The 15,794-nt window shown below is 39.5% G+C and overlaps 1 non-coding gene across 1 annotated transcript; it reads right to left on the minus strand.

Annotated features, from left to right (window-relative positions):
• Positions 1-9,061: 9,061 nt before the first annotated feature.
• On the minus strand, positions 9,062-9,169 carry LOC112753763 (small nucleolar RNA R71). The gene has a single exon (XR_003178131.1). It is a non-coding gene; the product is annotated as a small nucleolar RNA R71 (small nucleolar RNA).
• Positions 9,170-15,794: the final 6,625 nt, after the last annotated feature.

The raw sequence follows: 15,794 nt of genomic DNA on the forward strand, positions 1-15,794 counted from the left end.
TTGCAGAGAAGAAAGGGAAAAGAAGGAGAATGGGGGGCGCGACGGGGTAGGGTTTCGCGTCATAGGGGGTTGATAAATTTGAATCCACGCGAAAGCATGGGGCACGCGGTCGCGTGGCTAGGGTGGACGGGGGGTTGATGCGAGCGCGTGAGTGACGCGATCGCATGAAATAGGAAAAAGGATGAATGACTCGGTCGCATGAGGCATGCGACTGCGTCGCTGGAATTTGTGCGAAACGCACAATTCCAGCGTCGTTTCAGCGCAACTCTCTGTATCCTTTGGGGTGTTGTACAATCCACGCGACGCGAACGCGTCGCTCACGCTTTCGCGTGGGATAGGTTTTGTGCAAGTGACGCGTTCGCGTGATGGACGCGAACGCGTGGGCCGTTTTGTGCTAAGTGCACGACAGCCGCACGATTCCAGCCCAGATTTCTGGGCGTTGGATTTTGACGCCAATTTCCATATCACGCGGCCGCGTGAATGACGCGGACGCGTGGGAGGTGGTTTTCTTAACTGACGCGAACGCTTTAGCGATGTGATCGCGTCGCACGCCTTTCTTTTTTTTATATGCAAATATGCAGTTATGCAGTATGTAATGCCAATGCAGATGCTTACGAATACTATCCAGGTTCAATGAAAATAAAACAATATAAAAATAAACAAAACGAAATAAAATGGAAACAGGAACGATCATACCATGGTGGGTTGTCTCCCACCTAGCACTTTTAGTTAAAGTCCTTAAGTTGGACATTAGATGAGCTTCCTGTTATGGTGGCTTGTGCTTAAATTCATCCAGAAATCTCCACCAATGTTTGGAATACCAACAGCCTCCGGGATCCAAAACTAGGCATGTGAAGCTTTTGAGCAGCTTCAAACAGGTCTTGAGGCTCCCGGGGTGACGAATGTCAAAATAGATTCCAGGATCCCAAACTTTGCTTTTGAATCCGCCTTCGTCTTGATCTATATTTTTCCATCCGGGCGGTTCAGAAATTAGATTCCCACCAAGATGACCAAACATTTTCCGAGATCCATTCGATTGAACATGATGCCAATCCGTGAACTTCGAGTTGAAGCGTGGAACCTTATTGAACCTTGTGCACCAGCTCTGAGTACGAGCCATTTCCCTCTTACTCTTAAAGCCGCAGAGAGCTCTAAGCTGGCCATCTGTTTCAAGCAAACCATATTCAATTGGAAAAATAAAGTTAAAGGTTAAGGATTGTACCCACTTGAAGCTTGTATTAGGTGGTAATGGCCTTGGGACAGGTGTTTCCAGTGGTTCTGTAAGTTCTACTCCTTTGTGATCTTCTGTGAATTCCTCCACTTCTTTGCAAAATTCTTCAGCTGCAACTGCGTCCTAATTAAAGTCTTCTATGTCTTCCTCATCACTTAAGTCATACGTTGGAGGTTGAGAGAAATCTACCTCGATGTCATCTTCGTATTCACTTGGACAAGGTTCTTCAGGCTCAAGGAATTCAGTTGTGAATGTGAGTTTGTGACTAGGAGAGCTTGATTCGTGATCATTACTGCCCATGGAATCAACCTCTTGGTCTGTTCCGTCTAATTTTTCACAGGATATATGCTGTGGAGGTCGTGCACTATCCTCCTTTGCATTAAATTCGGACTTCTTAGTGGAATCTTTTACGGTTCTTGATTCCCATGGAGTTTCAGCATCTCCTAAATCTTCAACCACTTCTTCCTCTGCAACTATTTCGGCTTCCTCCACTTGTTCCAATATAAAGCCATGTTCCTCATTGTCCACCGAAGTTTCTACTGTTTTCTTCATGCTACGCTCTTCTTTTGATTCTCCACATGCGGCCATGGGAGTACTTCGGGTTCTCAGATGTCGGGAAGCTATTAAATTTACTACCTCAGTTACGGCAGTAGTGAGTTCTAGTACGCCCTTTTCTATCTTTGCTTTCCTTTGAAGAAGAACACAAAGTTTGTCATTCACTGGAGGTTGGGGTGGGTGTGAGGTCTCATTGGTTGGGGGAGAGGGTTCAAAGTAAGAATGTGGTGGTTCTTGGGAGTAATTGGATTGGGATTGTGGTGGATAAGGGTCATATGGTGCTGAATGGTGAAAAGGAACTTGTGAGTGTCGTGGTTCAAATCTACGTTGAGAGGATAGTTTATAAGCACAGGGTGGGGCTTGTTGGTAGTTACAAGGTTGTCCACCATATCTATTAGCTTGGTATGCATTGTAAAGTGGTCCTCGTCCATGATATCTTGGAGGGTGTTGCTGCCTAAAGGGTTGATCAAATCCTCTTGGCTCCATCCATCTTTGATTGTTTAGACCTTGATGCATATTCCTGCTATAACTTCCGTTCCCTTCAACAATATTAGAACCAAAATCAAAGCGAGAGGGGTGAGAGTTCATAGTGGCTAATGGAAATAAAAGGAGAAAACAGAAGCAAATAAACAAGTAAAAGAAAAATATTTACAATAACCAATAATAAGGCACACGTTTGTAAATCCCCGGCAACGGCGCCATTTTGACGATCGGAATTTTCTATCGGTAAAAAATAAAAGTAATCGCGTTGTAAGTATAGTTTCTAAACCAACAGAAAATCCTTTCGTACAAACATTTTGGTTGTCACAAGTAACAAACCCCTAAATAAATTGATAACCGAAGTATTTAAACCTCGGGTCGTCTTCTCAAGGAACTGTAGGGAGGTATGTTCTTATTATTGGTTATGAGTTTTGTAAATTGGGGTTTTGAAAGTGAGGAACAAGTAATTTAAATGACAAATAAAATAAATAAATAACTGTAAAATAAACTCTTAGCAAGGTATGAGAATTTGGAATTCCTATCCTAGTTATCCTTATCAGGTGTGATGAGAATTGGATTTTAATCCCACTTAGTTAAGTCAAGTGGACTAATTAGATTGATCCTCAAGTCTTAGTCAATCCCTGTGGGAAGACTAGCTTTAGAGCGATCTAGATTAATTAGGAATCTGCCAATTTCAACCACTGCTGAGTTTGACAACTCAAGTGTTACCAATTACTTAACCAAAGCCAAAAGGAATAAAATGTAAATTATTAATGTAAATAAAGGAAAGCAATTAATATTCTGAAATACCTCAAATCATATTAAAAATCAAATCTAAACATGAATGATTCATAAGCCAAATTGGCAACAAGAGTAATTAAAGGAAGGCGTTAGATTATCTGAAAGCAAAGTGAAATATAAAGTTAAGGAATATTGAACCTGATAAGGAGTTGAAATACTAAATTGAAATAATAAGAAATCCTAATCCTAAAACCTAAGAGAGAGGAGAGAACCACTCCCTCTAAAAACTACATCTAAACTATGAAAAGTGAATAATTGGAGCTCTCCTCCATATGGATGCATTCCCCCACTTCATAACCTCTAATCTGTGCCTTCTAGACTTGGATCAGGGCCAAAAAGGCTTCAGAAATCACAGGGGGCGTTTTCTGTAATTTCTGGTGCGTGGCGTTTGTCACGCGTCCACGTGGGTCACGCGGTCACGTCATCTGGAGTTTTCCTTATCGCGTGTTCGCTTAGGCCATGCGTCCGCGTCATCTGTGTTCTGCTCATAGCGTGCGTCCACATCAGTCACGCGTTCGCGTCGCTGTCTTCTCACACTGGGCATGCGGCCGCATCGTCCATGCGTTCACGTCGCTGCCAGTTTCTTCAAAAACTCCATTTTGTACTTTCCTTCCATTTTTGTATGTTTTCTTTCCATCCTTTAAGTCATTCCTGCCTTAGGAGATCTGAAACTACTCAACACACAAATCACGGCATCGAATGGTTATAAAGGGTGATTAAAATAATTAATTTTTAAAGCATAGGAAACATGTATTTCACATATATCACATAATAGGGAAGGGAAAGTAAAACCATGCAATTTACATGAATAAGTGAGTGAAGGAATGAATAAATCTCTTGAATTGAGCACAATATATATCATAAAATATGGGTTTATCAACGACCTGGGATTCATACTCCCAGTATTTTTATTCTAATTTTGTGACAACCTTTCTAAATTGATGAGCGAATTTTTACTGGTTAAGAACTATACTCGCAACGTATTCCCATATTGATTTCTTAATCGGCCGACTTAAGCTACACATAAATTTTTGGCGTCGTTGTCGGGGAGTTGCAATAGCGTGCTAAATTATTAGTTGGTGTACATATTTTTAATTTTCGCATATTTTATTTTATTTTATTACCATGAGCTATATGTTTCTCTCATTGAATGACGCGTTCACTGCCTGATCCGAGCTTAGCCGCATTTGATCCTGAAATTGAAAGAACTATTTCACGTATTAGGCGAGCTCGGCGTCGGTTAGCCTCTAAGGGTGGTGAAGTGATTGTTATCGATTCATCAGTCTCATCCGAGGGCAAATCTGAACTGCCATTTGAGGAAGAAACAAGCTCCTCTACTACTAATTCAGTTGATTCACGTGCAGATAATATGGCAGCACCTAGGAGGATTATTCTCCAGGAAGCAGGAGCCCCAGATTTTACACTGCAACCGTATCAAGTGCGTCACCCAAATCTGCCTGCAGATTTTAAACTGAAGACTGCACTAATCAACTTGATACTTAAGTTTCATGGCTTACTGGCTCAGGAGCCTATCAAGCACCTCAGGGATTTTCAGACAGCCTGTTCTACTGTTAGGCTTCATGGTGCAAATGAAATTTCTATTCTGCTAACTGCCTTCCCGTTTTCTCTTGAGAAAAAGGTGAGGGAGTGGTACTACTCTCAACCTGAAGCAACTGTTACCAACTGGGATACGCTCAGGAGAGAATCCTTGGAAAAATACTTTCCAGCTGAAGTTACAGATAGATTGAGGAAAGAGATTTCCTGCATCATTCAAGGTGAATCGGAGACTCTCTATGAGTACTTGGAACACTTCAAGAACCTTCTGGATGCATGCCCCCCACCACATGATCGACAAGTTGGTGTTGATCAGTGATGAGCGCATAATTTATACGCTTTTTGGCATTGTTTTTAGTATGTTTTTAGTAGAATCTAGTTACTTTTAGGGATGTTTTCATTAGTTTTTATGTTAAATTCACATTTCTGGACTTTAGTATGAGTTTGTGTGTTTTTCTGTGATTTCAGGTATTTTCTGGCTGAAATTGAGGGACTTGAGCAAAAATCAGATTCAGAGGTTGAAGAAGGACTGCTGATGCTGTTGGATTCTGACCTCCCTGCACTCAAAGTGGATTTTCTGGAGCTACACAACTCAAAATGGCGCGCTTCCAATTGCGTTGGAAATTTGACATCCAGGGCTTTCCAGCAATATATAATAGTCTATACTTTGGCCGAGTTTAGACGACGTAAAAGGGCGTTGAATGCCAGTTCTACGCTGCTGTCTGGAGTTAAACGCCAGAAACACGTCACAAGCCAGAGTTGAACGCCAGAAATACGTTACAAACTGGCGTTCAACTCCAAGATTGACCTCTACACGTGTAACATTCAAGCTCAGCCCAAGCACACACCAAGTGGGCCCCGGAAGTAGATTTATGCATCAATTACTTACTTCTGTAAACCCTAGTGACTAGTTTAGTATAAATAGGACTTTTTACTATTGTATTAGACATCTTTTGATCATCTTTTGATCATTTTTAGATCTCTAGACCTCCATGGGAGGCTGGCCACTCGGCCATGCTTACCCTATGTTCACTTATGTATTTTCATACGGTAGAGTTTCTGCACTCCATAGATTAAGGTGTGGAGCTCTGCTGTTCCTCAAAGATTAATGCAAAGTACTACTGTTTTTCTATTCAATTCAACTTATTCCACTTCTAAGATATTTATTCGCACTTCAACATGAATGTGATGAACCTGACAATCATCATCATTCCCTATGAACGCGTGCCTGACAACCACTTCCGTTCTACCTTCGATTGAATGATTATCTCTTGGATCTCTTAATCAGAATCTTCGTGGTATAAGCCAGATTGATGGCGGCATTCATGAGAGTCCGAAAAGTCTAAACCTTGTCTGTGGTATTCCGAGTAGGACTCTGGGATTGAATGACTGTGACGAACTTCAAACTCACGAGTGCTGGGCGTAGTGACAGACGCAAAAGGAGGGTGAATCCTATTCCAGAATGATCGAGAATCTCAGATGATTAGCCGTGCTGTGACAGAGCATTTGGACCATTTTCACAAGAGGATGGGATGCAACGATTGACAAGGGTGATGCCTCCAGACGATTAGCCATGCAGTGACAGCGCATCGGACCATTTTCCAGAGAGGATTAAAAGTAGCCGTTGACAACGGTGATGTTCTTACATAAAGCCAGCCATGGAAAGGAGTAAGACTGATTGGATGAAGACAGCAGGAAAGCAGAGGTTCAGAGGAACGAAAGCATCTCTATACACTTATCTGAAATTCTTACCAATGATATACATAAGTGTTTCTATCCTTATTTTCTATCTATTTATTATTTATGTTCGAAAACTCCATAACTATTTTAAATCCGCCTGACTGAGATTTACAAGGTGACCATAGCTTGCTTCATACCAACAATCTCCGTGGGATCGACCCTTACTCACGTAAGGTTTATTACTTGGACGACCCAGTGCACTTGCTGGTTAGTTGTATCGAAGTTGTGAATGAAAAAAACGATTTATTAAGACGTGCGTACGATTTATTAAGACGTGCGTACAGAGTTTCTGGCGCCGTTGCCTGAGATCACAATTTCGTGCATCAAGTTTTTGGCGCTGTTGCCGGGGATCACAATTTTGTGCACCAAGTTTTTGGCGCCATTGCCGGGGATTGTTCGAGTTTGAACAACTGACGGTTCATCTTGTTGCTCAGATTAGGTAATTTTCTTTTTGTTTTATTTTCAAAAAATTTTCAAAAATCTTTCAAAAATTTTCTCCTTTGTTTTCGAAAAAAAAATTTAAAAAAAAATTAAATCTTTTCAAAAATATATTTTTCTTCAGAATTTTTAAGAATGAATTCTAGAGTTTCATGAAGTATGTTGAAGCCTGGCTGGCTGTAAAGCCATGTCTAATTCTTTTGGATAGGGGCTTCCAACCATCAGCATAGAGGCAAGTTAATTGGAATGTCAGCCGTGGCATGTCTGAGTTACATACTAAAGCTTGACTGGCTATTAAGCCATGCCTAACCCTCGGATTAGAGCTTTAGACTAAGAATACAAGATTCCTGGAATTCATATTAAAAAATTTTGAAATCCTTATTTTCTTTTTCCTATATGTTTTTTTCGAAAAAAATATACAAAAATCCAAAAAAATAAAAAATTCATAAAAATAAAAAATATTTCATGTTTCTTGTTTGAGTCTTGAGTCAAGTTGAAAGTTTGGTGTCAATTGCATACTCATCTTTCATTTTTCGAAAAATTCATGCATTCATAGTGTTCTTCATGATCTTCAAGTTGTTCTTGGTAAGTCTTCTTGTTTGATCTTGATGTTTTCATGTTTTGTGTCTTTTCTTGTTTTTCATATGCATTCTTGCATTCATAGTGTCTATACATGAAAAATTTTTAAGTTTGGTGTCTTGCATGTTTTCTTTGCATTAAAAATTTTTCAAAATAAGTTCTTGATGTTCATCTTGACATTCAAAGTGTTCTTGGTGTTCATCTTGACATTCATAGCATTCTTGCATGCATTCATTGTTTTGATCCAAAATTTTCATGCATTGAGTCTTTTTCATGTTTTTCCCTCTCATCATTAAAAATTCAAAAATAAAAAAAAATATCTTTCCCTTTTTCACTCATAAATTTCGAAAATTTGAGTTGACTTTTTCAAAACTTTTTAAAATCTAGTTGTTTTTATGAGTCAAATCAAATTTTCAATTTAAAAATCTTATCTTTTTCAAAATCTTTTTCAAAAATCAAATCTTTTTCATTTTTTATTTATTTTCGAAAATTTTAAAAATATTTTTCAAAAATCTTTTTCTTATCTTTATCTCCTAATTTTCGAAAATAACATCATCAATTAATGTTTTGATTCAAAAATTTCAAGTTTGTTACTTGCTTGTTAAGAAAGATTCAAACTTTGAGTTCTAGAATCATATCTTGTGATTTCTTGTGAATCAAGTCATTAATTGTGATTTTTAAAAATCAAATCTTTTTCAAAACTAATTTCAATCATATCTTTTCAAAAAAATCTCTTTATCTTATCTTTTTCAAAATTTGATTTTAAAATATCTTTTCTAACTTCTTATCTTCTTATCTTTTCAAAATTGATTTTCAAATTTGTTTCAACTAACTAACTAACTTTTTGTTTGTTTCTTATCTTTTTCAAAACTACCTAACTAACTCTCTCTTTCTAATTTTCGAAAATATCTTTCCTCTTTTTCAAAATTTCTTTTTAATTAACTAAGTATTTTAATTTTTGATTTTAATTTTTGAAAAATTACTAACCTTTTTCAAAAACTATTTTCGAAAATCACTAACTCTTTTTCAAAAATTATTTTCGAAAATTCTCTTTCTCTCTCATCTCCTTCTTTTCTTCTACTCACACAGGGACCTCTATACTGTGGTAAAAAGGACCCCTATTATTATTATTTTTCTGTCCCTCTTTTTCATATGAGCAGGAGCAAGGACAAGAATATTCTTGTTGAAGCAGATCCAGAACCTGAAAGGACTCTGAAGAGGAAACTAAGATAAGCTAAATTACAACAATCCAGTAAGCACCTTTCAGAAATTTTTGAACAGGAAGAAGAGATGGCAGCCGAAAATAATAATAATGCAAGGAGGATGCTTGGTGACTTTACTGCACCTAATTCCAATTTACATGGAAGAAGCATCTCCATTCCTGCCATTGGAGCAAACAATTTTGAGTTGAAACCTCAATTAGTTTCTCTGATGCAGCAGAACTGCAAGTTTCATGGACTTCCATCTGAAGATCCTTTTCAGTTCTTAACTGAATTCTTGCAGATATGTGATACTGTTAAGACTAATGGAGTAGATCCTGTCTACAGGATCATGCTTTTCCCTTTCGCTGTAAGAGACAGAACTAGAGTATGGTTAGACTCTCAACCTAAGGATAGCCTGAACTCTTGGGATAAGCTGGTCAAGGATTTCTTAGCCAAGTTCTTTCCTCCTCAAAAGCTGAGTAAGCTTAGAGTGAATGTTCAGACCTTCAGACAGAAGGAAGGTGAATCCTTCTATGAAGCTTGGGAGAGATACAAAGAACTGACCAAAAAGTGTCCTTCTGACATGCTTTCAGAATGGACCATCTTGGACATATCCTATGATGGTCTGTCTGAATTAGCTAAAATGTCATTGGACAACTCTGCAGGTGGATCCATTCACTTAAAGAAAACGCCTACAGAAGCTCAAGAACTCATTGACATGGTTGCTAATAACCAGTTCATGTACACTTTTGAGAGGAATCCTGTGAGCAATGGGACGCCTATGAAGAAGGGAGTTCTTGAAATTGATACTCTGAATGCCATATTGGCCCAGAATAAAATATTGACTTAGCAAGTCAATATGATTTCTCAGAGTCTGAATGGAATGCAAGCTGCATCCAACAGTACTCAAGAGGCATCTTCTGAAGAAGAAGCTTATGATCCTGAAAACCCTACAATAGCAGAGGTGAATTACATGGGTGAACCTTATGGAAACACCTATAACCCCTCATAGAGAAATCACCCAAATCTCTCATGGAAGGATCAACAAAAGCCTCAACAAGGCTTTAATAATGGTGGAAGAAATAGGTTTAACAATAGTAAACCTTTTCCATCATCCACTCAGCAACAGACAGAAAACTCTGAACAAAATACCTCTAATTTAGCAAACTTAGTCTCTGATCTATCTAAGGCCACTGTAAGTTTCATGAATGAAACAATGTCCTCCATTAGAAATTTGGAGGCACAAGTGGGCCAGCTGAGTAAAAGGATCACTGAAATCCCTCCTAGTACTCTCCCAAGCAATACAGAAGAAAATCCAAAAGGAGAGTGCAAGGCCATTGACATAGTCAACACGGCCGAACCTAGAGAGGAAGGGGAGGACGTAAATCCCAGTGAGGAAGACCTCCTGGGACGTCCAGTGATCAATAAGGACTTTCCCTTTGAGGAACCAAAGGAATCTGAGACTCATCTAGAGACCATAGAGATTCCATTGAACCTCCTTATGCCCTTCATGAGCTCTGACGAGTATTCATCTTCTGAAGAGAATGAGGATGTTACTGAAGAGCAAGTTACCAAGTACCTTGGTACAATCATGAAGCTGAATGCCAAATTATTTGGTATTGAGACTTGGGAAGATGAGCCTCCCTTGTTCACCAATGAACTAAGTGATCTGGATCAACTGACATTGCCTCAGAAGCAACAGGATCCTGGAAATTTCGTAATACCTTGTACCATAGGCAACATGATCTTTAAAAAGGCTCTGTGTGACCTTGGTTCAGGGATAAACCTCATGCCCCTCTCTGTAATAGAGAAACTGGGAATCTTTGGGGAGCAAGCTACTAAAATCTCATTAGAGATGGCAGACAATTCAAGAAAATAGGCTTATGGACAAGTAGAGGACGTGTTAGTAAAGGTTGAAGGCCTTTACATCCCTGCTGATTTCATAATCCTTGATACGGGGAAGGATGAGAATGAATCCATTATCCTTGGAAGACCTTTCCTAGCCACAGCAAGAGCTGTGATTGATGTTGACAGAGGTGAATTAGTCCTTCAATTGAATGAGGACTCCCTTGTGTTTACAACTCAAGGTTACCCTTCTGTAAACATGGAAAAGAGGCACAGTAAGCTTCTCTCAAAACAGAGTCAACCAGAGCCCCCACAGTTAAACTCTAAGTTTGGTGTTGGGAGGCCACAACCAAACTCTAAGTTTGGTGTTGAACTCCCGTATCCAAACTCTAAGTTTGGTGTTGGGAAGTCTCAACAATGCTCTGAACATCTGTGAGGCTCCATGAGAGCCCACTGTCAAGCTATTGACATTAAAGAAGCGCTTGTTGGGAGGCAACCCAATTTTTATTTATCTAATTTTATTTTTCTTGTTCTTTCATGTTTTATTAGGTTCATGATCATGTGGAGTTACAAAATAAATATAAAAATTGAAAACGGAATCAAAAATAGCAGAAGAAAAATCACACCCTGGAGGAAGACCTTACTGGCATTTAAACGCCAGTAAGAAGCATCTGGCTGGCGTTCAAACGCCAGAACAGAGCATGGTTCTGGTGCTGAACGCCCAAAATGGGCAGCATCTGGGCGTTTAAATGCCAGAATTGCACCCTGGAGAAGAGCTGGCGCTGAACGCCCAGAACAAGCATGGTTCTGGCGTTCAACGCCAGAAATGGGCAACAAATAGGCGTTCAACGCCCAGAACAAGCACCAATCTGGCGCTGAACGCCCAGAGTTATGTGCAAGGCATTTTGCATGCCTAATTTGGTGCAAGGTTGTAAATCCTTGAACACCTCAGGATCTGTGGACCCCACAGGATCACCTCAGGATCTGTGGACTTCATAGGATCCCCACCTACCTCCACTCACTTTTTCTCACCCCTCTTTCACATAATCCCATAAACACTCTTCCCCAAAACTTTTCACCAATCACCTCAATCTCTCTTCCCTATAACCACTTCACCACTCACATCCAAACACTCTTCCCCATAAACCTACCTCATAAACCCCACCTACCTTCAAAATTCAAAATCAATTTCCCACCCAAAACCCACCCTTATGGCCGAATACACCCCCCTCTCCTCCATATTTTCTTCTTCTTCTTCATCTATTCTTTCTTCTCTTGCTCGAGGGCGAGCAATATTCTAAGTTTGGTGTGGTAAAAGCATAAGCTTTTTGTTTTTCCATTACCATTGATGGCACCCAAGACCGGAGAATCCTCTAGAAAAGGGAAAGGGAAGACAAAAGCTTCCACCTCCGAGTCATGGGAGATGGAAAGATTCATCTCCAAAGCTCATCAAGACCACTTCTATGATGTTGTGGCCAAGAAGAAGGTGATCCCCGAGGTCCCTTTCAAGCTCAAGAAGAATGAGTATCCGGAGATCCGACATGAAATCCAAAGAAGAGGTTGGGAAGTTCTAACAAACCCCATCCAACAAGTCGACATCCTAATGGTTCAAGAGTTCTATGCCAATGCATGGATCACTAGGAACCATGATCAAAGTAAGAACCCAAACCCAAAGAATTATATTACAATGGTTCGGGGGAAATACTTAGATTTTAGTCCAGAAAATGTGAGGTTGGCGTTTAACTTGCCTATGATGCAAGGAGATGCACGCCCCTACACTAGAAGGGTCAACTTTAATCAAAGGTTGGACCAAGTCCTCATGGACATATGTGTGGAAGGAGCTCAATGGAAGATTGACTCCAAAGGCAAGCCGGTTCAATTAAGAAGACTGGACCTCAAGCCTGTGGCTAGAGGATGGTTGGAGTTCATCCAACGCTCCATCATCCCCACTAGCAACCGATCTGAAGTTACTGTGGATCGGGCCATCATGATTCATAGCATCATGATTGGAGAGGAAGTAGAAGTTCATGAAGTCATCTCCCTTGAATTCTACAAAATAGCCGAAAAGCCCTCTCCTGGGGCAAGGCTAGCTTTTCCTCATCTTATTTGCCATCTATGTTACTCAGCTGGAGCTTTCATAGAAGGAGACATTCCCATTGAGGAAGAGAAGCCCATCACTAAGAAAAGGATGGAGCAAGCAAGAGAGCCCATTCATGGATCTCAAGAGACGCATGAAGCTCATCATCATGAGATCCCGGAGATGCCTCAAATGCATTCTCCTCCACAAAACTATTGGGAGCAAATCAACACCTCCCTATTTTCAGTATATTCTCTTCTTTTTATCCTATTTGATTTTCAGTTTCTTGGGGATAAGCAACAATTTAAGTTTGGTGTTGTGATGAGCGGATAATTTATACGCTTTTTGGCATTGTTTTTAGTATGTTTTTAGTAGAATCTAGTTACTTTTAGGGATGTTTTCATTAGTTTTTATGTTAAATTCACATTTCTGGACTTTACTATGAGTTTGTGTATTTTTCTATGATTTCAGGTATTTTCTGGCTGAAATTGAGGGACTTGAGCAAAAATCAGATTCAGAGGTTGAAGAAGGACTGCTGATGCTGTTGGATTCTGACCTCTCTGCACTCAAAGTGGATTTTCTGGAGCTACACAACTCAAAATGGCGCGCTTCTAATTGCTTTGGAAAGTAGACATCCAGGGTTTCCAGCAATATATAATAGTCTATACTTTGGCCGAGTTTAGACGATGTAAAAGGGCGTTGAACGCCAGTTCTACGCTGCTGTCTGGAGTTAAACGCCAGAAACACGTCACAAGATTAGGAGAAGTGGTGGTTCTAGTTGTATGATTATGTATTGAGGTTGCATGCTTGTGAAAACTTGCATGGGAGCTCATAGGCAGGACATAAAGTTCAAAGAAGTATTGTGGAGATTCTCAAAAATTTATTGATCCAAGAAGCAGCAAACAAAACAAAAGAAAATAAAGAAAATACAAAAGCAAAAAGAACATGGCCCAAGGCTCTGAGCATCAATTACTAGGCAGAAAAAGAAAGAAGAAACAAAACTCAAAGAGTTGTTAGCCTAGTAAATGCTTGTGGTTGAGTTGTGTCAAAGAAAGAGGCTTGAGCAAGTAAATCCTTAGGGGTGCTTCAACACCTAATACCTTAAAACCAACTGGTTTAGGAGTATTGATTGAAAGCTTATCTAAAGAGCCACTTTGAGACATGACACTTAGAGTCAAGGCCAAAGCAAAGAAACTATAAGCTGCTTCAAGGTGACTACATATAAAGAGATCTCCATGATACCATTTGGATGAAAATCCTAAGACCTAAGACTCCCAATATGTGAGGACTAGTGAGCACTGAAGCCCTTGCATGAGCATATGATTTAGAGTTCACCCCACTGTTACTTGATCACTTCACTCACAGGACTTTACAAGCTATTCTTCAATCCGTCTTAATTGAAAGAACCCTGGAGCATAATTCATTTCTTGCTTGGGGACAAGCAAGCTTTAAGTTTGGTGTTGTGATGACAAGTCATCTTAGCCTAGTTTCACTAGCCTTTTTCTTTAGTTTTCAATTGAATTATGCACTTTCTTGAGCCATAAGCAAGCCAATTGGGTAGATTTTCATGCTTCCTTTGATTTAATCAACCATGTATGAATTCATGCTATTTCATGAGGTTTTATGCTATAATTGTCACATATTATGAAAGAATGAATATCTCATGATTTTGAGCATAGCTTTGATATGTTTGGTTGATTAATGATAGGTGAAGAAAGCTTGGAGAAAGGTTGAAGCAAGAAGGAATGGCTAGGAGGAAGAGAGGACAAAAAGTTTGAGCAAAAGTTTGCCTCAAACTTTAGCTCAAACCTTTGGATTAATTGAAAATGAACCAGGAAGCAAAAAGTTGGAGCAAAAGTTAGCCTCAAACTTTTTGGCTAACTTTTGGCATCACAAAACACACCCTGGAGAGCAAAAGTTTGCGCCAACGTTAGCCTCTAACTTTTTGGCTAACGTTGGCGCATGAAAAACACTCCCTGGATGAGCAAAAGTTTGCGCCAACGTTAGCCCCTAACTTTTTGGCTAACGTTGGCGCCATGAATAAGCAAGGGGAGGCCAACGTTGGAGCAAAAGTTAGACCCCTAACTTTTGCCCCAATGTTGGTATCAGCAAGGAAGGGTGCTGATGTGAAAAGTTGGAGCAAAAGTTAGACCCTAACTTTTACTCCAACTTTTACTCAAGCTTTCATGATTCCAACCCGGTTCAATTCGGTTCTTCTCCAAACTCCAAGAGCAATCAACCAAGGCCTCTATCAACCCAATTCCATCAAGAGCAAAGGCCCAATTGAAGGCTTGAAGACCATTTGAAGAAAGTGTATAAATAGCATAGGATTTAAGTTTTTAAGGGAGCTTCCCTTTTAGTTTTTCAGAATAGCTTTCTTTTGAGTTTGGCTGAGAGCTCACTTTTATTTTTCTTAGCATTGTTGTTTAATTGAAGAGAATTTGGGAGGAGAATTGATCTCTCTTCTTCCTTGTTCTTGCCCAGCACTCTTTACTTTTCTTGTCTTGGATTTTGGGTGGAGAATTGAAGAAATTCTGTTTCAATCTCACCTTGGGATCTTGTTTAAATTTTCTGCTTAATTGAATTTCAGTTTCGGTTACTTGCTTCTTCATCTACTTTCTTTGCAATTTACAATCTCCTTTGCAATTGTTCTTGTTGGATCTAGGAAGGCATTAAGATCTAGACTTGGTTTTCTAGTCTCTTGGGTCCTGAGATCTGAATTCCAATTTTACATCCTCTGTTTACTGCTTTCATGCTCATTTTACTTTTCTGTTTTAGATCCGATTCAATCCAAGTCTTCTTCTATTTCTCTGCTTGTTGCAATTTTACATTTCCTTGTTTAATTTCTACAAATCCAACTCCTCATTCCCTTTACAATTTAAGCCACTTACATTTCTTGCACTTTAAGATTTCGCAATTTACATTTCTTGCGTTCTAAGTTTCTGCCATTTAATTTCTTGTTCTTTAAGATTCAGCACTTTAATTCCTGTTCTCTTTAATTTCATGCCAATTTCCCATTCCCTTTACTTTCTATGCAATTTAAATTCTGCAAATCACAAATCTCTCAACCAAATCTTGATTCGCTTGACTAAATCAACCACTAAACTAAAATTGCTCAATCCTTCAATCCCTGTGGGATCGACCTCACTCCCGTGAGTTATTATTACTTGATGCGACCCGGTGCACTTGCCGGTTAAGTTTGGGTGTTTTGGAGAAATTCGTTTTTCCGCAAAAATATCCCATCAAGTTTTTGGCGCCGTTGCCGGGGATTGATTAGATTGACAATGATTAA

This window comes from Arachis hypogaea, chromosome 15 (genome assembly GCF_003086295.3).
Source record: "Arachis hypogaea cultivar Tifrunner chromosome 15, arahy.Tifrunner.gnm2.J5K5, whole genome shotgun sequence".
In the NCBI taxonomy this organism is placed as follows: domain Eukaryota; kingdom Viridiplantae; phylum Streptophyta; class Magnoliopsida; order Fabales; family Fabaceae; genus Arachis; species Arachis hypogaea.